General features: G+C 53.6%; 6 non-coding genes across 6 annotated transcripts; 3 read left to right on the top strand and 3 right to left on the bottom strand.

The window, feature by feature from the left end:
* Positions 1-4,240: 4,240 nt before the first annotated feature.
* Positions 4,241-4,314, bottom strand: TRNAT-UGU. The gene has a single exon. It is a non-coding gene; the product is annotated as a tRNA-Thr (tRNA).
* Positions 4,315-6,717: 2,403 nt separating this feature from the next.
* TRNAR-UCG lies at positions 6,718-6,790 on the bottom strand. The gene has a single exon. It is a non-coding gene; the product is annotated as a tRNA-Arg (tRNA).
* A 4,669-nt stretch (positions 6,791-11,459) lies between these two features.
* TRNAS-AGA lies at positions 11,460-11,541 on the top strand. Its single transcript has one exon. It is a non-coding gene; the product is annotated as a tRNA-Ser (tRNA).
* Positions 11,542-14,897: 3,356 nt separating this feature from the next.
* On the top strand, positions 14,898-14,979 carry TRNAS-UGA. Its single transcript has one exon. It is a non-coding gene; the product is annotated as a tRNA-Ser (tRNA).
* Positions 14,980-16,419: 1,440 nt separating this feature from the next.
* Positions 16,420-16,492, bottom strand: TRNAR-UCG. The gene has a single exon. It is a non-coding gene; the product is annotated as a tRNA-Arg (tRNA).
* A 3,021-nt stretch (positions 16,493-19,513) lies between these two features.
* Positions 19,514-19,586, top strand: TRNAR-UCU. The gene has a single exon. It is a non-coding gene; the product is annotated as a tRNA-Arg (tRNA).
* The last annotated feature ends 1,213 nt before the right edge of the window (positions 19,587-20,799 follow it).

The raw sequence follows: 20,799 nt of genomic DNA, 5'->3' as shown, positions 1-20,799 counted from the left end.
ATAAACTTCTCACTGTGATTGTAAACATCTGACTTTCTGGAGTCTCCTTTGGTGTTATGTTTTCTCTTCAGGATTTTGCCTTTCCTAAGAAGGGCCTTTGTGTGGGGGGGATTGAAGGAGCAACTCCTTGACGTCCTTGCAGGCTGCAGGAATAAAGTCCTCTGGGTATATAGCATGTTCCTCCCCTAAACACACAGAATAGTCCTAAGGAATTAGAATCACCTGCTGCCTTCCCCTGTCCTGCTGGATCCCCAAATGAGGAGGCTCTTCAGCCCAAACCCATGTCCCCTGTACTCCCAGTGCCCCTCAGACCCAACCCTTAGTCCCTCCTCTGCTCACTGCTCCTCACTCCCAACCAGAGCCTGCTCCTCTTCACCCTTCTCCTCTGTCCCAACCCACGGCCCCCTCCCATTCCCAGTGCCCATCAATCGCAACCCACAGGCCCCTCCTATTCCCAGTGGCCCTCAATCCCAACCCACAGGCCCGTCCTATTCCCAGTGCCCCTCAATCCCAATTCACAGGTCCCTTCTCCTCACACTGCTCCTCAATCCCAACCCACAGCTCCCTCCTTCCCTCCAGCAGCAGGTGCTTCAGACCCCCTCAGGAAGATTTTCTTGAAAGGTTTCATGTATGAGTCTGCATGTGGATTTTACAGTATGTTGGAAATAGGTTGGGTTGTTTGCCGAAATGATCACTGGTGGCTGGTGTTGGATTCCCAGTCTCCATGTTATTGGGGCAGGAGAAACAAAGGGTTGTTATCCTTGATGTGTGAATCAAGGACTCAACCCTGGGTGTAAACTAAATGAGCTGCCCACAGATTCTGGCAGCCACAATGAGCATTTGGTGCGATAGCTCAGACCTGTCCATGTCCCAGAGGGAGGGGGTCACCTGCAAGGGGCTTGGACCACTGACCTATCAGCTCTTAACTCCCAAACTTTCAGTAACTCTATTATCATAGAATCATAGAATCATAGAATTCAAGATCAGAAGGGACCATTATGATCATCTAGTCTGACCTCCTGCAAGATGCAGGCCACATAAGCCGATCCACCCACTCCTTAGCAAGCGACCCCTGCCCCATGCTTCGGAGGAAGGCGAAAAACCTCCAGGGCCATTGCCAATCTTCCCTGGAGGAAAATTCCTTCCCGACCCCAAATATGGCGGTCAGCTGAACCCCAAGCATGCGGGCAAGACTCTCCAGCCAAACCCTCTGGAAAAGGTTATATCATACCATTGACCCATTGTACTATTTACCAGTGTGGCACTTAATTGACCTATTGACTAAGCCCGTTATCCTATCATACCATCCCCTCCATAAACTTATCTAGCTTAATCTTAAAGTCATGGAGGTCCTTCGCCCCCACTGTTTCCCTCGGTAGGCTGTTCCAGTATTGCACTCCCCTGATGGTTAGAAACCTTCGTCTAATTTCAAGCCTGAATTTCCTGACTGACAGTTTATATCCGTTTGTCCTCGTGTCCACATTAGCACTGAGCTGAAATAATTCTTCTCCTTCCCTGGTATTTATCCTCTGATATATTTAAAGAGTGTAATCATATCTCCTCTTATCCTTCATTTGGTTAAGGAAAACAAAACCAGCTCCTCAAGTCTCCTTTCATACGAAAGGCCTTCCATTCCTCGGATCATTCTAGTGGCCCTTCTTTGTACCCGTTCTAGTTTGAATTCATCCTTCTTAAACATGGGAGACCAAAACTGCACACAATACTCCAAATGAGGTCTCACCAACGCCTTATATAACGGGACTAGCACCTCCTTATCCCTACTAGAAATACCTCGCCTAATGCAACCCAAGACCGCATTAGCTTTTTTAACGGCCACATCACATTGCCTACTCATAGTCATCCTGCGATCAACCAGGACTCCTAGGTCCTTCTCCTCCTCCGTTACTTCCAACTGGTGCGTCCCCAGCTTATAACTAAAGTTCTTGTTAGACATCCCTAAATGCATAACCTTACACTTCTCACTATTGAATTTCATCCTGTTACTAATACTCCAGTTTACAAGGTCATCTAAATCTCCCTGGAGAATATCCCGATCCTCTTCCGAATTGGCAATACCCCCCAACTTGGTGTCATCCGCAAACTTTATCAGCCCACTCCTACTCTTGGTTCCCAGGTCAGCAATAAATAGATTGAATAAAATCGGACCCAAAACCGAGCCTTGAGGAACTCCACTGGTAACCCTCCAACCGGACAGTTCCCCTTCAATACTACCCTCTGCAGTCTCCTTTAACCAGCTCCTTATCCACCTCTGGATTTTCATTTCGATCCCCATCTTTTCCAATTTAACCAGTAATTCTTCATGCGGTACCGTATCAAACGCCTTACTGAAATCCAGATATATTAGATCCACCGCATTTCCCTTGTCTAAAAAATCTGTTACTTTCTCAAAGAAGGAGATCAAGTTGGTTTGGCACGATCTACCTTTCGTAAATCCATGCTGTAATCTATCCCAGTTGCCATCGGCCTCATGCTCCGGAACCACTCTCTCTTTTAAGATTTTTCCATGACTTTGCATACTACAGATGTTAGACTAACAGGCCTATAATTCCCCGGGTCACTTTTTTTCCCCTTCTTGAATATAGGAACTACATTAGCTAATCTCCAGTCAGTCGGTACAATCCCCGAATTTAGGGATTTATTAAAGATTATCGCTAACGGGCTAGCAATATCCCTCGCCAATTCCCTTAATATTCTAGGATGAAGATTATCCGGGCCCCCCGATTTACTTCCGTTAAGCTGTTCAAGTTTGGCTTCTACCTCAGATACCGTAATGTCTACCCCCATATCTTCATTCCCATCGGTCCCTCTATCACTATTCCTTAGCCCTTCATTAGCCTCATTAAAGACCGAGGCAAAGTATTCGTTCAGATATTGTGCCATTCCAAGATTATCCCTAATCTCCACTCCGTTTAAAGTTTTAAGCGGTCCCACTTCTTCTTTCTTGGTTTTCTTCCTATTTATATGGCTAAAAAACCGTTTGCTATTGGTTTTAATCCTTCGCTAGGTCCATCTCCACTCGTCGCTTTGCCTTTCTCACAGCTTCCCTGCACCCTCTGACCTCAATAAGGTAGGTTTCTTTGCTGATCCCTCCCATTTTCCACTCCTGGTACGCTTTCTGTTTTTTCTTAATGATCCCTCTAAGACGCTTGCTCATCCAGCTCGGTCTAAAACTGCTACCTACGAGCCGTTTCCCTTCTCGGATACATGCCTCTGACAACTCCTGCAACTTCAACCTGAAGTAACCCCAGGCGTCATCTGCCCTTAGATCCCTAAATATGTTAGCCCAGTCCACTTCCCTAACTAGTCGCCTTAATTTAGTAAAATTAGCCCTTTTGAAATCATACACCCTAGTCTCAGATGCACTATTGATTATCCTCCCATTTATTTGGAAACGAATTAGCTCATGATCACTCGAGCCAAGGTTGTCCCCTACAACAATGTCCTCAACAAGGTCCTCGTTACTCACCAAAATCAAATCTAAAATGGCATCCCCCCTCGTCGGTTCAGCAACCACTTGATGAAGGAATTCATTAGCTATCACGTCTAGGAAAAGCTGAGCCCTATTATTATTACTGGCATTTGTTTCCCAATCTATATCCGGGAAGTTAAAGTCCCCCATGATCAAGCAGTTCCTATTAGTGTTTACCTCCTTAAAAACATTAAAGAGCTCTCTATCCATCTCTAAGCTAGATCCTGGCGGTCTATAGCACACCCCAATCACTATCCCGGGTGAGGCTCTGGTAGTTTTCTTCCCCAATGTGACCATTGCCCAAACAGACTCTGTATTGTCCATTGCAGTGCTAGTTATCTCATTACATTTCACCTCATTATTGATATACAGTGCTACTCCCCCACCTTTACCTTTGCATCGGTCTTTCCTAAACAGCACATAACCTTCCATACCTGTACTCCAGTCATGGCTACCGTTCCACCATGTTTCTGTTATTCCTACGATATCCGGTTTCAATTCCCGGACCAGGAGCTCCAGTTCCTCCATTTTGTTACCTAAGCTTCTCGCATTGGTGAACAAACATCCTAATTTTTCCTGTTGGGCTCCTCTCACTCTTTTCACCCAACTCGGTAGGGACACAGTACTTCCAGTATGAGTGTCATTTAAACCATAAGAAAAACCACACTAGGCTAGACCAAAGGTCCATCTAGCTCTGAATCTTGTCTTCTGACAGTAGCCAGTACCAGGTGCTCTAAAAGCATCTCAACAAGGCACCACTGGGAGTTGAACCCAGCATCTCCTGTTTACAAAACAGGTACTTTAACCAGCTAAACCATGGTGCCTGCCTGTGGCTAAAGTACAGTGTCTGCTCACACCTGATTCCCTGCATCCCCACCTGGGCCCCACAAAGCAGAGCAGCAGGTGAGATTTTTCTTGCAAGCTGTGTGTGTGTGTGTGTGTGTGAATCTTTGGCCAGGTCTGCACTACAAAGTTATTTCAGCAGAATTATATTGCTCAGGTGTGTGAAAAACACACAACACTCCCTCGGTTGGCACTGCAATGCCACATCTGGTGACAAAACTGCCCTGTTTTGGTGACCAAATAAAACCACTTCAATGAGCTTTTTGCAGCAAACTTAAAGTGACAGAGTATCAGTGTAGATGCTGGTGTTCAGTATATCACCATAACTGGCCTCCACCAGTATCCCACTATACCCTCTGTGAACTCGCCTGCCCTGCATTCCTGCTACAGAGCCATGGGCCCCTCCCCTTTCATCGCTCTGGGAAGTTCTGACAGCTGAGCCTGCTGCTCTGCTCCAGCAGCCAGGAGCAAATCACTGCCGTGGATGCTGCTCTCTCCCGCCCTGCGAACACAAAGCAGGGTGGCGGGAACTTCCTTACATGGGGGGGCACTGGCATCCAAGCTGTGACACGCCCAGGACATCCCTTCCCTCGAGGAGGCTCTTACCTTCTAAACAGGGACGGATGTTTTCTAGTAAAATCACTAAAAGGGAAGGAGAAAACTCGAAAGAGGTTCCTCCTGGCGCTCACGTACGTGAACCCGAATACTCCCTCAGTCCTCAAAGAGAGACCTGGAGAAGGAGACTTGCTGAAGCAAAGCCACAGGGGTCTCTGAGGTTTCCCTGGCCCCTCGCCCCTGTCCTGCCTGGCTGATGTCAGCATCTCTCTGTGAGGTCACCACCTCCCCACCACCTTTGACCAATAGTCTGAGGTCCTGCAAAAGGCCTTTGTGATGTCACTGCCTGTCACGGACTCACAGATCGTGCCCACTCTTGGCCCCGTGCGGTCCATGGGGGGTGCCCCTTTCAGTGCGACAGCCCTTCGCGGGGGTCCACTCTCTCTCGGGGTCAGGCCCCCCCACCTCCTGGAGCCGCACCTCTCTGAGCCTTAGCACGTCTGTATCTCGCCATGGGCCCCCTCAGGGAGTCCACGCGCTCTGGGCCCCCTGGGCCTCCTCACCCCCGAAGGGGTTGCTGCCCCCTGTTCTCTAGACCGGAGTGACTCTCAGCCAGCATAAAACAGGAGGGTTTATTGAGAGTTGAACACAGCACAGGAAACTCTCAGGGCCTCAGGCCTGGCCTCCCTCAGCCCAGCACATCCCAGTCCCCCGTGCAGCCAGGTGGGCTCTGCCTGCTTCCCCTCGCCAGCCCAGAGCCCCCCTGCTTCCCAGCTGGGCCTCTGATATCCCTGGCCCCAAGCCCCCTCTGTCCATTGTCTTTTCTCCAGGTAAACAGGGCTGTCTGGGCCTCCTCTCCTCTCCGCCCTCCTCTGGCTGGAACAGGTTGGTCACGGGGTCCTCTCCCCGCAGCCCATTGTCCTCTCACTGGCCAGAACCGCCTGTGACTCCTGAGCTGGGTCACCAGGTCACCAGTCGCTGGGGTCTCCATCCTCCAGGCCATCAGCCGGGGTCCCAAGTCCCTCTCCGGTCCTCTGTAACAATAAACTCCCTCTCCCCTCACCTCGTTAAACCAGTAACACCCAGGGACACTGAGTCCCACTCCCTGTGCATGCGAACCACTGGAAAACACAGAAAACCCTAAGAAAATCCCCCACTTCGTCACAGAGCCCAGCACCTCTCCTCCTCTGGGCACCTAGAGCAGAGGCGGCTGGTGCTGACGGCTCCAAGGGACGGCTTAAAAGCCACAGAGCAACTGAGGTCAAGGCTAGAGGAGGGCAGGACCATGCCTATGTGTGGCCTTCAGACAGGCACAAAAACACCCAGCCAGGCTGCTCCCTGCCATGCCAAACACCCACTGAAGGCCACCCGCAGACCAGCATGTGGGGAGGCTGCTGATGCTCTGTGGCCAACATCAGAAGACGGTAGGAAAGCAGGGCCAGCCCTCTGGTGGCGCCTCTTACTGTTCCCACTCTCCATGCTCACTTTGGCAGTGGGGCAGGAGATTTTTCCCCAGCTGGCGAGAAGCAGAGAAACACCCAGGCTCCATGTAGCAAAACCCCTCAAGCACAGGGACAGGTGCACATTTCGAAGAGGGAAACTGCTCCACACGCTAGCCTGGGCAGCCGCCCATTTTCTCTGGCAAGTCAGGAAGGGCAAAGGTGAGACTGGAAGCACCTGGGGCTCATGCCCCAGCCTTTGTGACACTCAACCCCCAACTCCTTCCTGGGGCTCTAGCTGAAGCCAGAGCATTGGCCTGAGCGGCCAAGAAGAGGTTCCAGCCCTGAAGGGAGCAGGACGTTCAGCCCAAAGGTAAAACTGCACAAGCACAACCACGAAGGGACTCGAACCCTCAATCTCCTGATCCGAAGTCAGACGCCTTATCCGTTAGGCCACGTGGTCACACAGAAAAAGGCCCTCCAGGCACTTCTTTGGAAAAGGCCGACACTGACGCATCCGACGAAGTGGGGATTCACCCACGAAAGCTCATGCTCCAATACGTCTGTTAGTCTATAAGATGCCACACGACTCTTTGCTGCTTTTGCAGACACTGTGTTTCTCGGGTCAGCTACTGAGGGGGGCCGAGACTCTCTGGGCACAAGAAGTCGAGTTCCCAGCGACACGTGAGACTTAATTCTCTGGAGCCAGGTGCAGGGCTTTGGCAGGGAGGCTCAGGCATGGGGGATTGGGGTGCAGCGGACGGACCGGCTGTCTAGATGCGGAGATTTAGTCTCCCTGAGGAGGAGGAGGGGGAATCCTGCTGACAGGCAGTGGCCAGGGCCGGTGCAACCACTAGGCCAACTAGTCGGCCGCCCAGGGTGCCAAGTGGTTGGGGGCACCAAAAATCACACTAAGGGGAGGCGGGGGAATGGAGGTGAGCTGGGGCAGGGGGCTGGGAGGTGCGGGAGGAGGGCTGCCCACAGCAAGTAACGGGGGTGGGGGCGTGCAGGGGAACCACTCCCTGTCCCAGCTCACCTCTGCTCCGTCTTCTCCCCTGAGCAGGCCGCCCCTGCTCTGATTCTCCTCCCCTCCCAGGCTTGCGGCACTAAACAGCTGATTGGCACCGCAAGCCTGGGAGGCGGGAGAAGTGGAGCGGCACCGGCGTGCTCAGGGAAGGCGGAGCGGAGGTGAGCTGGGGTGGGGAGCTGCTGCAGGGGGGCTGCCCGGCTCTTCTCCATGGCCCCCGCCCCTGCACTCACTGCATGGTAAGTGGAGTGACCCAGCCCCAGCCTGGTCCACTCCCCTGGCTCCCAGCCACGCCGCTGGCGAGTGCTGTGGGGCGGTTCCCCCCTTCCCAAGCTTGGGAGCCAGGGGAGCAGAGCAGGCTGGGGCCCCAGGCCTCCATGGGGTGAAGCAGAGGGGGGCTGGCCCCAGGCCATCGTGGGACATGGGGAGCTGGCTACTTCCTGCAGGAAGTGGAGTGATCCAGTCCCAGCCTGCTCTGCTCCCCTGGCTCCCAGGCTTGTGTTGGTGTTGGCTGGATTTGTGCGGGTGTTTCTGTATATTAGCAATTGTGTGTGTGTGTGTGGCTGGATTAATGCATGTGTTCGTGTATGTTTGCAATTGTGTGTGCATGCGCATGCTCTGCTGCCTTCTGCTGGCGCGACAACCATTTCTCTGTATGTCACAGCCCCCATACCGTCGACCCCGGTGGTGATTTCCCCATCTTACAAGGGCTGGCTGGCCTGACTCTTTTCCCCTCTGTGAAGTGTGGCAGAGGCTGCAGCTCATCCCCTGTGGGGCAGGAATGCCAAGGTGTGGGGTGCTGGGCTCCAATGCACCTGGAGAGCAGCTCAGGTGAGGAGGGGCAGGGCATGTGGTGTCTGTTCTGCGTTGCTTGGTGCTGGGCCATTGCACAATCCCCAGCCATGCCGCACAGCGCGCCCTGAAAGGGAGTGGGGGGCCAAGCAGATGATCCAACACGAGGGGATCATTCTCATTGGTAGCTGTCCAGTGGCAGTGAGTTCCACAGGCCTTGGCACACGCTGTGTGGGGCAGGAGGTCCTTGTGTTGTGAGCAGTGGGAGTGAACTGTGTGCAGTTGTGTCTCTGAGCACGATTGTGAATATTGTGGTGTGGGGGGGTGATTGTGAGTGCGGCTGGGGGTGTGATTGTTTCTCTCTTTGGGGTTGGGCTAGCATGTCCCTCTGGGTGTGTTGTGTGTGAGTGTTCTTGGGATTGTGTGAGTCCCTTTGTGAGTCTGTGTGTGTGTGTGTGTGTCAGTGTCACTTGCTGCAAAGCCATTTCCTACTGGATACAAACAGTGTCACACACACACACACACACACACACACACACACACACACACACAGAGCGGGGCTCAGCCCCACCAGCAGGGGGCAGCAGGGACACACACGTCTCTCCTGGGCCAGCTTGGACAATTTCCCATCCCGACCCGGCCCAGTGCTGGTGCCCCCACACGGGGGTGGGCAGTGACCGGGCAGGGCTTTGGGGGCGGGCACAGCGGGGGGGGTGGGGGGGCTGGGGGAAGGACTCATTCAGGTCTGTCCGGGGGTGACGCTGTCCCTGCCGGGAGGGTGGGGAGGTTACAAGGGGCGCCGGGAACATCCCCGCGGGGCGGACACGTGTATCCAGTCCCCGGACAGAGCCAGACAGACTTCCACACCCCCCGCGCTCCCGCCCCAGCTCCACGCCGACCAGCTGCGGGGCAGTTTAATACAGGGGGGGGGCAGGGCTGGGCCTGGACCCCGGGACACGCGAGTTCGTGTTAGGAGACAGCGGGGGCGGGGCCGGGTCTCTCTGGGGCCGGGGCGGGGATGAGGCGTTGCATGGGGGGGGAGGTGTCAGGTTGACCCAGGGACCCGCCCTCACCTGGGCTGGAGAGGACGGAGGCGCCCCGGGGCAGGCTGGGAGTTGTAGTTCCTGGCTCGTCTCAGAGCGGAAGTGACGCGCCGGTTGCTCGGACAACGCGCCCCCTCCCGGTGCACTCTGGGAAGCGTAGTTCTCTCTCTCTCTCTCACACGCGGCCTCTATTGGAGGAGGGGCCGTAGCTGGTCACTTCGCCGCGCCCCTCCCCACTCCCTGATTGGCGGAGAGAGCGCGGGACAGAGACTCGGCGCGTGGGGGAGGCCCCGGTTCCCTCGCCCCGAGGCTTCGCTGCCCCTTCCCCCCGGGCGCGCGCTGCGGCCGTTGGGATTCGAATCCCGCCTGGGATCTGGGCTGGGGGAGGTGGGCCCCCGGGCAGAGGCAGCGCGGAGTGAAAGGGCTTCACTGACATGACTAGTTTTCAGTCCCAATGGCAACTTACTTACCAAATGTAATACAGACTAGTCCATGCCTCCCAAGTGGATGTGGTTCTTGTTCTTCTGCACATTGTAGCCCATGGAGGCCAAGGACCTGCAAATGTGTCTTCATGGGCCTTTGTTTAGTTGATGAAAACAAACCAATACACTTAGAGGATTGAAAGTGATTTCTGCTGGGGGACGTTTGCTAGGTGTTTATGCATTTGCACAGGAAAACAGTAAGTGTGTCCATTCATTTCAGAAATCCCTATATAGTAGAGCTCCTGAGCATACTAGAAATGGAATTATTTTTATTGAAGAAACAAGCTTGTAAGGGGGCTTTTGGATTTGAACCAAGGATCACTTGATCTGCAGTCAAACACTCTACCACTGAGCTATACCCCCCTCGCATTTGCATAGGCAAGTCCATAATCTTAAGGATTTTGAAGGACGGGCTCTGCCTCAGAGAGGTCCTTTTCTATTCCCAGACCACAGGGGTTTAAAAAATGGGGTTTGATTAAACTTTATATACACATGTAGACACCACAGCTTGCACACCCACCAACATAACTTCCCCCCACTGACATAGCTACCACCTCTCGGGGAGATGGGTTAACTGCACGGACGGGACAGCTCTCTCCCCTCCGCTTAGAGCAGCTTCATTATTTATGAATAGGTGGGAAATAACCTCCTGAATGGACAGGAACCAATGTATCAGATATTGCTGTGTCTGCATTCAATATGGGTAACTGGTCATATTGGGCTGGATTAGTAGGAGCGTTGCCAGCAGATCGAGGGAAGTGATTATTCCCCTCTAGTCAGCACTGCTGAGGCCACATCTGGAGCACTGCGTCCAGTTCCCCACATACACACACACACACTACAGAAACAAATTGGAGAGAGTCTAGCGAGCAGGGGACTTACAGGGAGAGGCTGAAGGCAGGGCTGCCCAGAGGGGGGTGGGGTGGTCAATTTGCCCCAGGGCCCCCAGGAGAATACAGGATTCTATAGTATTGCAACTTTTTTTATGGAAGGGGCCCCTGAAATTGTTTTGCCCCAGGCCCCCTGAATCCTGTGGGCGGCCCCTTCCCAGACCGTGGTGCTGTCCCCCCCCACCCCCTTCCCTCGTTCTCCTCCGAGGCCCCCCCTGGGCCCCACCCGCCCTCCCCCCTCCGAGGCCCCCCCTGTGCTCCACCCTCACTCCCATCTGGCCACTTCCCACCCCTGCTCTTTGGCTGAGGCCTGCTGATCGCTCGCTCCTCTCCTCCCGCAAGGCCTCCTCGCGCCTCTCCACCCCATACCCCAAGGTCTGCCTGCTGCCCCCCCCTCTCTGCCCCTCCCCTGAGACCTACCCTATCCATCGCCCACACCTCTCTGCCCCTCCCCTGAGACCTACCCTGTCCACCTCTTTCTTTGATCATCTCTTCTTATTCCTTGAAACATCAAGGATGGAATAAAAAGCGAGTTTACTCCAGGGTGAGGAAAGAAAGGAGCCATCAACCCCCTGGCAAAGCTCAGTGCCCCAGAGAAAACCTGCCCCCTGCTATCACAATCACTGATGTACTGGGGATATGATGGGAAAGGGACTGTCTGAATGATCGAGGCAGGATATAGACAAAAATCTACAGCAACATCATTAACTACAAACACACTCTCCTCGTGCTCCAGCCAGAAGGGAAAGGAGCAGGAATTCTTGCAATTCAGCCATGGACACACTTACACAAGGGCACAGCAGTGTGTGTGTTGTGGAAGCTGGTCTGAGGAAACAACTGGACTTGATCACTCAGTGAGAACAGAACTAGAGTGCAGTGAAAGCCACATATCAAGCAAGTAGTTGTGGCCGAGTGGTTAAGGCGATGGACTAGAAATCCATTGGGGTCTCCCTGCGCAGGTTCAAATCCTGCCAGCTACGCAGGAAGTTGTGGTTCTTTAGTTTCAATGGAGCTGGGTCTTGTCTCACTCTTAAGTTATGTCTACATGAAAGAATAATGTGGCTTAAGTTAAAGTGTTTTAATTGAACAGCTGTTGCATGTCCACCCTATGCCCCTGTGTCACCAGAGCACATCCATGCTAGCATCTCTTGGATTGCCACAGAGAGCAGTGCACTGTGGGTAGCTATCCCACTGTGCAACTGGCTGCAGGGTGCTTTGGGAAGGGTTTGCAATGCCTCACGGGCTGGTACAGCATCACCTAATGCAGGTTTCTATCCCATTGTTCAATGGGCATCCTACTAGATTGCCAGCTGCTTTTCAACTACAATGTGTGTGATAGGGTAGGGGGGGGGGGCGGACAGTGTGTGCATTGCGGAAGAGTGAGTGTGTTGCACACTGTCTCTAAGTTCAGACAGCTGCTGGAAGCGACCAGTCCTGAGGCAGGGGACAGCCCCAACATCAGCCCCCCTTCTCTCCCTGGCTCAGCTCAGCACAGCACTCTCTGTCACACACACACACACACACACACACTGCTGCCTGCATAGCTCGGTGTCAGGGGGGCTGGAACAGGGGGTTTAGAGGGCCATGGCCCCACCACTCTTTACTGGCTGTTAGGACAAATGATGGAGGGGGGGAGGGTGCAGTCTTGGGGAAGAGGCGTCTGTGGGTGTGGCCTCGGGGGGAGAGGTGCTGTGAGTGGGGGTCCTTAGGGAAGGGGTGTCATGGGGGTGCCACAGTTCGGACAACGGTGCCCCCCCCCCACTGTAAGGAAGCTTCTGCCGCCCCTGCTCTGTGTTGGCAGAGCGGGAGAGAGCAGCATCCACGGCAGTGATTTGCTCCCCGGGGCTCCGGCAGGGGGGCTCGGGAGGTGATTTAAAGGGCCAGGGGCTCCGGCCGCTGCAGGGAGCCCTGGGCCCTTTAAATCACCAGCCTAGGGAAGCCGGGCCAGGCTGGCACAGCGTATCAGCTCTTGCCGGTACCCCGTACCGGAACATACCGGCTTACTTTCACCTCCGGAAGGTCCTCACATGGATCAATAAATGGTCAAAAGACAAGAAACAAAGGGTAGGAATAAATGGTCAGTTTTCAGGATGGAAACAGGTAACTAGTTTCCAGTACTAGTCAACATATTCATAAACAACCTGCTAAACAGTGAGCTGACAAAATTTGCAGATGATCCAAAACTACCAGCTTGCTGCCTAGAACGAACGCTCCTTGAATGGGGTGATCCACAGGGAATCATAGAATCATAGAACTTAAGATCAGAAGGGACCATTATGATCATCTAGTCTGACCTCCCGCAAGATGCAGGCCACAAAAGCTGACCCACCCACTCCTGAAATAATTCTCTCCCTTGACTCAGCTGTTGAAGTCCCCAAATCCTGATTTAAAGACTTCAAGTAGCAGATAATCCTCCAGCAAGCGACCCCTGCCCCATGCTGTGGAGGAAGGTGAAAAACCTCCAAGGTCTCTGCCAATCTACCCTGGAGGAAAATTCCTTCCCGACCCCAAATATGGCGATCAGCTGAACCCCGAGCATGCGGGCAAGACTCTCCAGCCAGACACTCAGGAAAAAGACTTTCAATATCCCAACATTGACCCTCGGTACTAATTACCAGTGGTTCCACGTTATTGACCTATTGACTAAATCACATTCTCCTATCAAACCATTCCCTCCATAAACTTATCAAGCTTAATCTTAAAGCCAGAGAGGTCCTTCGCCCCCACTGTTTCCCTCAGTAGGCTGTTCCAGAATTTCACTCCCCTGATGGTTGGAAACCTTCATCTAATTTCAAGCCTAAACTTCCCGACTGCCAATTTATATCCATTTGTTCTTGAGGGAGTAGCTCAAACCTCCAAAGTGCCTGGCCTGGGGCAGGACATTGGCACAGCAAGGGAGGGGTGTGGCAGTGACATCACAAAGGCCTTTTGCAGGACCTCAGATTATTGGTCAAAGGTTGTGGGGAGGTGGTGACCTCACAGAGAGATGCTGACATCAGCCAGGCAGGACAGGGGTGAGGGGCCAGGGAAACCTCAGAGACCCCTGTGGCTTTGCTTCAGCAAGTCTCCTTCTCCAGGTCTCTCTTTGAGGACTGAGAGAGTATTCGGGTTCAGGCACATGAGCGCCAGGAGGAGCCTCTTTTGAGTATTCTCCTTCCCTTTTAGTGATTTTACTAGAAAACAGACATCCCTGTTTAGAAGGTAAGAGCCTCCTCAAGGTTTGAAACCTGTTCAGTCTGGTCCATCTGGTGACAGTTGAATTCTAGGCATGGAAAACACGAGCTTAAGGAGGCAGAATTTTATTCTGCACCTGGGATTTTGTCCCTTAGAATCACTGGGGACATTTGAGTTTGTCCTTTTTGTTTCACTTTTTTCTCCATCCCTCCCTCCTTTCTCTTCTTCTCTTTCTTCTTTTGTCCTTTCACCTGTTCTCCTCCCAACACCAGGAGCTGTGTGTGTGTGTGTGTGCGTGCGTGTGTGTGTGTTGCGGGGGAGTGCTCTGCAGCTCCCACTGTGGGAGGTCCACCCAAAAATGTGGGGCTGAAATAGTGCTCGGGCAGTGATCCCCATCAGTGACCTGGGCCATCCTTTGGGCTCTCTGGTGAGAACCCTCAGCCTCCCGTCCTCAGTCTCTACCCTGATTGGCTGAGCAGGGGGTTATTGACAGGTCCTTGTTGTTCTCTTTTAAGACCAAGGAAATAAGTCATAACCTGTTATATGTTTGACAAATTTTGCTGCTTCGCTGCATTAATGGTCTCTGAGCAATTCATGATTCTCTCTAACATTGCAGTTCTCCTCAAATACTTGCTGAATAATTACTGTGCACTGTTGTTGGTCTGGAGCTCATCTGAGAGCACTTTACTCAGGTCATTCAATGTGTGAAATTCATGTTCTGATGGTTAGTTTGAAAATCAGGGCTCTTGGGTCCTATTCCCAACTCTGCCACTGGCTGGCTGTGTGACCTAAGACAAGTCAATTCTCCTTTCTCAGCCTTAGCTTCTCCCTCTTTCAAGTAGGGATAATAACGATCCGCTCCTACCTACCTCACGGTGGGTGGAGGATGGGGATCCATCGGAGAGTGTCACTAGGAGTATCAGAGGGGCCGTGTTAGTCTGGATCTGTAAAAGCAGCAAAGAGTCCTGTGGCACCTTATAGACTAGCAGGCGTATTGGAGCATGAGCTACTGCACATGACTAAGCAAACAGAACAAACCCCAAATCCCCCCTGTGTTTGGGAGCCAGGTTTGTGGTGGGAATTCTGTAGTTAGATGACTTCAAGCCTGGACATTGTGATTCTTTACCAGTTTCTCTGGCATGGGGGCAGTTTTGTGCTCACAGCTGTGATGGCCGAGTGGTTAAGGTGTTGGAGTTGAAATCCAATAGGGTTCCCCTCCACAGGTTTGAATCCTGCTCACAGTGAGGCCTGTGTTTTAGCCAGTCCCTCACCCGGGCAACACCTCTGTACAACCCCCTGAGACACTCTCAATTCTCTCCCCACCCCAAGGAAATCCTGTTCTGCTCCTTTCATAGAGATCCCTGGGACACCCCCTCACACTGTGTTCCTGAGGAGTCAGGCAAAACTCTCAGTGCCTGAAGCCTCTGCCACTCACCTGGTGCCCCATAGATCAGCCATAGCCCTGGTTCTGCTCCTCTCTCTAGAGTGTGAAAGGAACCAAGTCAGCACAACCAACAGAGAAAAAATAGGTGCTCAGCACCCACTGGCAGCCAGCTCCCCCAGCCCCACTACAGGCCTTGCTGACAAGCTCCTCCTCTTCCCCTTCAGTGACTTCCACTTGCCAGTGATCAGCTGTTCAGTGGGGTGCAGGAGGTGCTGGGTGGGGAGGGGGAGGAGTAGAGACAGGAAGAGGTGGGGGAGGGAGAGGAATGGGGCAGGAAGGTGCAGGGCAGGAAGAGATGGGACAGGGGTGGGAGCTTGGGGAAAGGGGTGGAGTGGGGGCAGGGCCTGGGGAGGAAAGGGGGGGATTTGTCACAGACCCCTCTAGGTCCGGCCCTGAAGGGAAGCACTGACTATCACAGTGACAATACAACTGACCAGCCTTGCGGGGGAGGCTGAGGGAGATCCGCACTCACCAGGTCTCTTCTCTCCCCCACGGTGAGCCAGACACTGCTCTCCCCTGGCTCTCACTCTAGCAGCTGGACGCCAAGGAGCCATTTCCCCACAGGAAGAGCATTGAGTGCCCCTGTGGTGCTGGGGGGCTGGCACTGCTGCTGCCTGTGGGGCTGGCAGGGGGGCTGATGTCTGCACAGACTCTCAGCTGCCAGGCCGGAGGGGGCACTTGGGACCTTACCAGACTGGCTCAGTGAAGACGGGGGATTGACAGAGCAATACAGACGCTCTCCAGAGCACGGAGCAGCAGCCGCCCATGCAGCCAGGCAATGAGCATTTCCCACAGCCTGGAGCCGAGGGGGAGGTGGCAGCTGCTGTTCCAGCTCCCCGGGGACAGGCCCTGTCAGCCAACAGCCACTTCTTACTCCCCACAGCTAAGGGCGTCGGGTTCCTCCGGTGGGAGTGTGGAGCAGCCGTTCGTTTTCCTGTCCTTTTTCTGTGCGTCTGACAAAAACATCCCAGACAGAGAAGCAACAGGCCCAAATACTACCATGCGTATGCCAAAGTAGCTCAGTTGGGAGAGCGTTAGACTGAAGTTCTAAAGGTCCCTGGTTCAATTCCAGGTGTTGGTAGTCCCTTTTATCCCTCTTTGTGCAGGGGTGGCTTGTTTTCTGGGAGCACAGTGGTGCCTGCACCCAAGGTGAGTCCCTGATCTTGGGCTCTGCAGTAGGAAAACACAGAATGGGCTTCTGCCCCTAGTTGGCCCACCTGACGGTAAAACTGCAGAAACACAACCACGAAGGGACTCGAACCCTCAATCGCCTGATCCGAAGTCAGATGCCTTATCCATTAGGCCACGTGGTCACAGAAACAAAACCTTTCCAAGCACTTATTTGGAAAAGGCAGACACTGTGTTTCTCAGGTCCTCTACTGATGGGGGCCGAGACTCTCTGGACACAAGAAGTCGAGTTCCCAGCGAGATGTGAGACAATTCTCTGCAGCCAGGTACAGGACTTTGGCAGGGAGGCTCTGGCATGAGGGATTGGGGTGCAGTGGATGGACCAGCTGTCTAGGTGCTTAGATTTGGTCTCACTGAGGAGGAGGAGGGGGAACCCTGCTGACAGGCAGTGGCTGTGGAGAAAAAGTGGGATGTCCAGGCTGCTCAGGTCTCCTTCTTCCAGCTCCTCATCTGGCTGAGCTGCTCCACCGGCCTGGACAAGTCCTCTGCATGCACAGCAAATAGCCCAGAGCCATTTCTGCCCAAACCTGTGCTGGGGGGTGAGCGTCTGTCTTCCCTGTCCCATCTGCGCTAGAGCAGACCACTAGATTGAGAGAGACAGTCAACAACTATTAAGGCTAAGATTATATAAAGGGGGTCCCAGAATCTGTGACTTTCAGAGATCTCAATGACATTTTCCACCTCAGCCCTGGGGCAGCAAGACTGGAGCTGTCGGCCGGTGGGGGCCTCACAGCTATCAGCCACAAGTGTCGGAAGGGGCTCCCACGGGCCCATGCCACCACGGATGGACCCCACAGCTCTCAGCTACTGTGGGTGGATCCCAGAGCTCCCAGCCACGGGGGGCTGTGCCGATCGGGTGTCCGCACTAAGTTCAGCATCAATATGGTGATCCTGGGGAAGCTTTGGGTCCCCATGGTGCCTAAGGAGGGGTGAACCGGCCCAGGTCGGAAACGGAGCAGGTCAGAACTCCCGTGCCGATCAGTAGTGGGATCACACCTGTGAGTAGCCCCTGCAGCGTAGCCTGGGCAAGACAGTGAGACACGGTCTCTTTTTATACACCCCCCTCCCCCGCAGAGACTGTATGGCGGGATGGGAGCATCCATTGTGGGGATCCTGAACTGGTGGGAGGGAGGCACCATGTACCAGGGATCCCAAAACGCAGAACAGGGACACCCACACACCACGTGTCTTGCAGCAAGAGCTGCAGTCTTGATTTACAAACTGCAAGTGATGGGGAATTTACCACCTCCCTTGTGGAGCTTGTTCCACTAGATAATTAGCCTCACGGTTAAAAAATGGTCATTTTCAGTTGGGATTTTCGGACATCGACTGAAAGCCAATGGGGTCTTGTTCAATCTTTGTCTGGTGAATTAAAGAACCCTTCAAATCACACATTCCCCCCTCTGGGAATTTGTAAAACGTATTTAAACCAGTGATTAAATCGCCTCTTAGCCTCCAGTCAATGAAACCAGTTGAGCGTCTTCAGTCTCTCACTGCAGACATTTCCCTTGTTTTTAAAGGCAAAAATCCTGATCTTTCCAACGGGAGCTGCTGCTTCAATGTTCAGTTTGGGGAGGGATTTGGCTGCACTCAGAGATCTGCCCGCGGGTTACAATCTGCGATCCGAAGGGCGAGCAAACAGCGTTTAGATGGGACCGTTAGTGCCGCCCCCGTGTGGCCAAAGACTAGAACTGACCAGCAGAGTTTACAGCTGGGGCCTGGGACGCTCCTGAACAAACTGGGCACAAAGCCTTTCGCCTGGGATCCTCGCTGTGCAGCAGGAGGCGGAGGAAGCTGATTGTCAGGGCTCAGGGCAGCTCCTGCCAGGCTGAGCCGGTGTCTGTGCTAAGCTCGGCATCAATCAGGTGATTCTGGGAAGTTCGGGGTCCCCGGGCTCCCACAGGAGGGTGAAGCAGGTCACCCCTGGAGCAGGGTAAAGCTGCAGGTTGACAGTGGGGTTGCTGCCCCTGTGAACAGCTGCTGTAGCAGCGCCTGGGCAGGACAGGGAGAGCCAGTTATACCCCCTCCAGCCTGTATCGGGGGATGGGAGCACTCACACCCTGGGGACCCACCCACCCAGGATGTTGTAGGGGGGGGAGAGTGGCACCCACACACCCAGGATGTTGTAGGGGGGGACAAGGGCATCCACACTCCGGGATCCTCTGCAGAGGGACGGACACCCACACATCCAGGATTCTGTATGGGGGGCAGAGGTACCCGGACACCTGGGCGGGGGAAGGGGGCACCGAAACATCCGGGATCTTACCTGGCAGGACAGCGACGCCTGCAGCTCGACATGAGATGGGGGCGGGGGGAGCAGGAGCATTTCCCAGTTCCAGGCTGTCCCCGTCTGGCCCAGGCACAGAGCTCACAAGCAGAGTTTAAAGCTGCAGCTGCCAGGCTGTGAAACAAGCCGGGCTCTGTGGCTGGTGCCTGTGATCCCAGCTCCTGGGGAGGCTGAGGCCAGTGGATTGCTTGAGCTCAGGAGTTTTGGGCTGCAGGGGGCTGTGCCAATCAGGTGTCCTCACTAAGTTCAGCATCAATATGGTGATCCCAGGGAAGCTTGGGGTCCCCTGGTTGCCTAAAGAGGGTGAACCGCCCAGGTTGGAAATGGAGCAGGTCAAAACTTCTGTGCTGATCAGTAGTGGGATTGCACCTGTGAATAGACCCTGCAGCATAGCCTGGACAAGACAGTGAGACACAGTCTCTTTTTATACAGACACCCCCCGCAGAGCCTGGCTGGGGGGATGGGAGCACCCACACGCTGGGGATTCTGACTTGTGGGGGAGGGACGCCCCCCTGCCACACGGATCTTGAAAAGAGGAACAGCGACACCCACACACCACAGAGCCTGGATGGGGGCAGGGGAACCACACACGGGAGCTAGTTCATGGGGTGGGGGACACACCCATATGCTCCGTTGCACCATTCTTAATGAGAAGAACAGGGGCATCCGCACAACACGGATCCTTAACGGGCCGGGGGACACCCACACACTCCATTAACCAGGAGGGACAGGGGCACCAGACACCCCCATAGCGTGGAGAACACCCACAGCCACCGGATCCCTCATGGGGGGTAAGACAGAGGCTTCCAACTTATGAGAAATATGCATTTAGGAGGTAGCATTTTCATTCTTTCACAGAGCCCCAGTGGCCTAATGGACAAGGCAATGGCTTTCTAAGTCAGAGATTGTGGGTTCAAGTCCCATCTGGGGTGAAAAACTGCCTTTTCCTGTATATTGCAAGGAAATCTTGGCCTTATTTTCACCAAGGAAGCTGGGAGATGTCTGAATACAAAATACTGGATCTTGGGAAAAATCCCCCAGAAATGACATTTTGACAAATGCTTTCTAAACCCCTCAGTAGCAAACAGTTAATACTAGTGTTTGTCTGAGACTAGAGGGAAGGGGAGTGTTTACTCCCACACCTCAGTGAGTGAAACAGAGGGAAAGAGCAAGGCCGCCCTGAAAGAGAATGGATCTGTCTGGAGACAAAGCAGCCCCTGAGAATGAGCAACGGTGTGAAAAGAAGAGGTTCAAATGGGTGTTAGATGTTAGTTAGTGTTAGAGGGTTTATCCCTTCACCCTCCCATTACCGGGTCCTTCTTGCGTACACACAGAGCAGCAATACCCAAAGTCCCAAGGTGCAAACAATGAGATTTTTATTGGATTAAACTTGTAGCAAGCAACGATTCCAGTTTCCTTCCTCGGTGTCCCCATCCCAGCCCTGACGCCACAGACCCTTGCCTGTGTCCCTGTTCCCATTCTCCCCCTTAGCAAAACATAGGACACGTGGTGACACATTTCCTGATCGGGCCAGGCATCAAGGTGGAAGGTGTTGATATTCCATTGTCCCACTGCCCCGTGCGTAGTACAGTGCCCTGCACCTTCTCTCGTACGGACGTGCCACACCTGTTCCAATTAGTGTTCCAGACTTCCCACTATAGTGGGCCCGGGAAGGTTGGATCCAGGTTGTCTAGTACAGGGGGGAGGGGCTTACTCCATTACTTCTAGGTTATTTCCGTAGGCAACGTATCACAAGTATACTTAGCAATACACCAGCCGCTGTAACAATCCACAGCAACACCGAGAGACCTGAGCACTGCCGCATGGTCCAACATCCTGGCCACCACCGAAACACCTCCTCTCCTCCTTCGACGGGGTCAAGCCCTTAACATGTCCAGTTGCTGGCAGTTGCAATACGCTGCCGCTGCAGGTTTTCGTGCTTTTGTCCATAGCATAAGTCCATTGAATGTCCTCAGAGAAATGGGTTATTGTCCAAACGAACTTAACCACACGGTGTGGAATCAGGCTGTATGCGCTGGTTCGATTATTCACAGCAGTAAGATTCACAGATCTATCTGTGCGCCAAAGCCCAGAGAGCAGTGTGTAGTGTGGAATTTGGTTAGGGGCTGGTGTAATTGTGCCCCC

Source organism: Mauremys reevesii, linkage group 12, assembly GCF_016161935.1.
Source record: "Mauremys reevesii isolate NIE-2019 linkage group 12, ASM1616193v1, whole genome shotgun sequence".
Lineage (NCBI taxonomy): Eukaryota > Metazoa > Chordata > Testudines > Geoemydidae > Mauremys > Mauremys reevesii.
This window is presented reverse-complemented; position numbering and strand designations above follow the sequence as displayed.